Consider the following 5,483-nt stretch of genomic DNA (forward strand, 5'->3'; position numbering starts at 1 on the left):
ATCTCAATATAAAAAAATTAATTTTAAAAACACTCCCCAGCCGGGCACGGTGGCTCATGCCTGTAATCCCAGCACTTTGGGAGGCGGAGGCGGTGCGGGGAGGGGGGATCACCTGACGTCAGGAGTTTGAGACTAGCCTGGCCAACATAGTGAAACCCTGTCTCTACTAAAAATACAAAAATTAGCCAGATGTGTGGCAGGTACCTGTAATCCCAGCTACTCGGGAGGCTGAGGCAGGAGAACCGCTTGAACCCAGGAGAAGGAGGTTGCAGTGAGCCGAGATTGCGCCATTGCATTCCAGCCTAGGCGATAAGAGCAAAATTGTCTCAAAACAACAACAAAACACTTCTCATACCTAGGTTGCAGCCCATAGCAATTAAATTACAATGTCGGGAGAAGGAGCCAGACATCAGTATTTTAAAAAGATGTCCAGGTGATCCAACAGGCAGCAAATTTGGGAACCACTGAATTAAGCATCTCAGAAGCCTCTGAGATGTTTAAGAAGAGAAGGAAACAAAAGTTTTCCTAAAGTTCTCTTTATAGAGATATCTTTGTAAAAAGGAACAACATAGACACATCCTATTACATTTTGGCCACAGCCTCAGTCAGTATGAGGGAGAGGCCTTGGACATTTCTTATTCATCTGACTTCACTAATTGAAAACTTAAGCCTAAAAGCCAACATTACTAACTACTTTGCTACTGGAATAATTTACCAAAAATGTTTTATTTATTTATTTTTCGAGGTGGAGTCTCACTCTGTTGTTCAGGCTGGAGTGCAGTGGCGCAATCTCTGCTCACTGCAAGCTCTGCCTCCCAGGTTCAAGCAATTCTCCTGCCTCAGCCTCCCCAGTAGCTGGGATTACAGGTGCGTGCCACCACACCCGGCTAATTTTTTCTTTTTTTAATTTTTAGTAGAGATGGGGTTTCACCATGTTGGCCTCAATGCTGGTCTCAATCTCCTGACCTCAAATGATCGGCCCACCTTGGCCTCCCAAAGTGCTGGGATTACAGGCGTGAGCCACCGTGCCCGGCCCCAAAAATGTCTTAAAAAGCCATTTCATGAATAATGCAATTTCTTCCCCTTCATCTTCATCCCAATACAGTAGATTTATAGTTTCACTTTCTGCGGTTTTAGCCAATGGTTGTCCAAAAATATTAAATGGAAAAATTCCAGAAATAATTAATAAGTTTTAAATTGTGCACCATTCTGAGTAGCATGATAAAATCTCACACCAACTGCTCCAGCCCACTTGAGATGAAAATCATCCCTTTGTCCAGCATATCCATGCTGTCTATGCTACCTTTTGTTTAGTCACTTAGTAGCCCTCTTGGTTATCAGATCAAAAAAACATAGTAGACTGTAATACGGTTCAGTACTATTCAGTTTCAGGCATCCACCAGGGGTCCTGGAATGTACTCTCCATGGATAAGAGGGCTACTGTAATCTTTATGAAATGAACCCTGAGAGGAGAGCTATAAAAATGCTCCTAGGTGTTCCACAGTCTGCGTAAGGTGTTACAGGTGTGTTGTTCTGTTTCAAAAGTAACACTTCATCTACACCTGGCTGGCATTTCAGATCCCTTTAATATTCACTCCCCTTATTTCCAAGAATTTTTTTTTCTTTTTTTTAACACAGGGTCTCTCACTCTGTCACCCAGGCTGGAGTGCAGTGGCACAATCCTGGCTCACTGCAGCCTCATCCTCCAGGGCTCAGGTGATCCTCCCACCTCAGCCTCCCAAGTACCTGGGAATACAGGCATGCCACCACACCCAGCAAGTTTTTGGTATTTTTTGTAGAGATAGGGTTTCACTGTGCTTCCCAGGCTGGTCTCAAACTCCTGGGCTCAAGCCATATGCCCTTTGGGGGCTCAGCCTCCCAAAGCTCTGGGATTACAGGCGTGAACCATCGTGCCCAGCCCTTTCTATGAAATTTCTTAGAGATCCCGCTTAAACTTGTTATAACGAGCAGCCCTCTTAGAACAAACTATAAAAGAAAGGAGGGAGAAAAGGGACTGAATCGTTTCTCTCATTAAACTTGTACCCAATTCGACCTTAACAGTGAGCGCGTCCCATTGCATTGTTGAGAGGATTTTAGAAGGTTCCTGAGTTGCATATTTTCAAGTATTATCATGCCCTATTTTTCAGTCTAAGCCTTCTCTTGGGACTTTTTCTTTTAAATTAAAAACATTGTTTAAAATGTGTTATCAGAGTAACATTAATGTAATGAGAAGAGGCAACCTTATCAGATAAGATAATCTGTTTTTCCTGAAGGATGCCATTTTCATTGCATTAGGTTGTTTGCTCACAGAGACCTGTAGACACTTAGATTAGCCCTGCACATCAAGTCTTCTTTCTCACCAAGCCAATTTCCTGTTTGATTTTTACACTCCAAGAATCACAAGTACAGTAGCAGCTCCATGGGGACAAACAGAATAGGAAAGATTGAGTTATTTTTAATATTTGTTTTTGTTTTTTATTTCCAAGAAAATCTCTTTTAGAAAAGATGAAGTTGTCTTGTCCATATATGCCAGTGAATGCATGTAAATCCATTTACCATAGAGAAGAACACAGTTCTTTTACTGTTAAAGCCAAATAGAGGAGTCAGTAGTCATGTCATCCAAGACAGAGGCTCTTCTGGCCTTCAATGTACAGAGACATGTTGCATTAAATTCAGTTAAGGGCAACCAATGAAAAACAAGCTACACACAAAGATTACCTCTCACCCCATCATGCAAAGTTTCCATTCAGCAACATCTGGAGACTGCACAGCCCATTTGATTTAAATAGAAGACTCAGAGGCAGAAACCATATTCAGCCCAGATTCTTTGTGAACATAGCTTGTTGCTGAACCAATTCACTCTGCTTCTAATTCACAAATCTTCAGCCCTAAGCAGCATCATTTGGTTCTTATGAGGCACAGAGCCCTTTCCCCACCCAGGGCCTTTGCTTGGTCCATTCTCGCTGCCCGCATTGTGGCTCCCCTGGCTCTTGGCCTGCTGGCTCCCTCTCAGACTTCAGGTTTCAATTAAAATAACAGCCCTTCCCACTCTCCTTACTTCAGAGTTAGTCTCTGACTTGGCAGTCTGTTGATTTCTAAGTCCTATTCCAGGGCTTGACATCTCATAGTTGCTTGTTGAATTAATAAATGTTAACTCCAAAAAATAATAATAAATGCTTTCTCCAGTTAAAAAAGTAGATATTACACCGTTTTTAACAGAATAGTAGTGACAAATAACAATTGATCACCTTAGCTGGGTGTGGCAGTTACAGCTACTTGGGAGGCTAAGATGAGAGGATCACTTGAGCCCAGGAATTTGAGGCCACAGTGAATTATAATCTTGCCACTGCATTCCAGCCTGGGCAACAGCGTGAGATCCTGTCTCTTAAAAAAAGCCCAGAAGAGTATATTTTAGTTAAACATACACATGCCTGTGATCATCAAATACCAAGACTGTAATGATTAGCTCAAGCTGTTGAGAAGCAGAAGCTGCCTTCTAATGGTGACATGCAGGATGCTCAGGCAGAATTTTAAATGGGTGCCACATTGAATACCTGACCACTCTATTTCAGAACTGTTCCTCCTCTGGATGCTTATATGCATTTATTATCTATTCCATTCACCCATCCAATAAGCACTACTACTGCTTTAAGACTCTTATGAACCTCTTCCACTAAAGTTTAAGCTTCTGGAGACCAGGGACAACTCTTTTTAATAATAATGGCAAATACTATTGAGTATCTCTTACGTGCTAGTCATAATGTTATGTATTTTCCTGTATTAATGTATGTGGTGGAGCTTTGACTTAAACCCGGACAGAATGACAGCAGAGCCTGCACACCTACACTTTCTTAAACCTGGATCTGGGCCGGGCACGGTGGCTCACACCTATAATCCCAGCTCTCTGGGAGGCCGAGGTGGGCAGATCACTTGAGGTCAGGAGTTTGAGACCAGCCTGGCCAACATGGTGATACCCCATCTCTACTAAAAATACAAACATTAGCCGGGCGTGGTGGCGAGTGCCTGTAATCCCAGCTACTCGCGAGGCTGAGGCATGAGAATCGCTTGAACCTGGGAGACGGAGGTTGCAGTGAGCTGAGATCGCACCACTGCACTTCAACCTGGGAGACTGAGTGAGACTCCGTTCTCAAAACAAAAACAAAAACAAAAAACAAACAAGCAAAAAGCCTGGATCTGACACTTCTTAGCTGTTTGCATGACCTTTGGTGAGTTGCCTCAGTTTCCACCTCTGTAAGGTAGGGAGGATAGAGTATCTACCTCAAGCGTTGTTGTGAAGATTAAGAGTTGATACTTGTAAAATGCTTAGAATAGTTCCTGGCACACAATAGGTACTCATTAAGTGTTTGTTGTTTGTTGTTGTTGTTATTGTAACCATTATTGCTTATAGGAAAGTCCCTTGTCTGGGAAACCCTCGGTCCTGGTTTTAGCATGGAAAGTCCCATGGCCTTGGTAAAAGTTCAAAACGGGTCCATATGGCAGGCTGAGGACAGAGAGTCAGCCTGGCGCCCTGGTGGTCACTCTCCACTGTCCTGCATCTTTTTCAGAGCTCACCTCTGAAAAACTGCCCCTTACTCTTTGTAATTGCCACCCTCCCAGTATTTCAGGACACTGTACTACTTAGCCAACAGGGTGTACAGAAATCATATACCTTCTTCGCACATTCTTCTATGTACTAAGCTTGTCCAACCCGCCTTATTCTGTTGTCGTTGTTGTTCTGTTTTGTTTTGTTTTAGGCTTTTAGCAGCCTGAAGCCGTGGTTTTTAGTTTCTGTCTCTAATGAAGCTGAAAAGAGGGATGAGGAAGGGGCTTTACTGGCCCAGCCAGAAACAGAAACTAAGAACCTGTGACTGTATTCAGTCTCTTTAACATCCCAGATTGTAGACCATCACTCTATTTTCCCCACTTCCTGTTAACTTTTATAACTATCTCTGAACTTTAACAGAACACTATTTTGTGTTTGCAAATAACGTGCTAAAACGCCTTTCCTAGCCGAATCAAACCCTAGCATCTAGTGCCCCCTGCTGCCCTTGCATAGGAAAGGCAAGAAGGATGAAAGTTTGATTCGCTGACAGTAAAATTTTTACTTGTCGAGATTTCAATAGGAATCGGTATAAATATCCTAAATTATATTCACGTTTCATCTTTTCTTTGAATCTACTCCTTGCCTTGGTTTTTTGTCTTGCCTTTGCGAACATTCATTTTTGCTTAATTATATTTTTCTCATTTATATTTGCTTTCTTTGAATTTCCTTTTGGTTGTTTTGCTATTGCTATTTGAACTTGTTTTGTCTTGGCTCTTTCTCACTTTGGCCATACCTTGACACGGACGCGCGGGCTCGAGAGGCTGCGGGCTCGGCGGGCGGTGGGCGCATGGGAGCCTCTTGGCCCTGGGCCTGCCCCTGCAATCCTTCCGCGGGATCTCTTGGACCCTCTGCAGGGTCCTGGCTCTGAGACGTTGCTAGA

Source organism: Pan paniscus, chromosome 5 (assembly GCF_029289425.2).
Source record: "Pan paniscus chromosome 5, NHGRI_mPanPan1-v2.0_pri, whole genome shotgun sequence".
Lineage (NCBI taxonomy): Eukaryota > Metazoa > Chordata > Mammalia > Primates > Hominidae > Pan > Pan paniscus.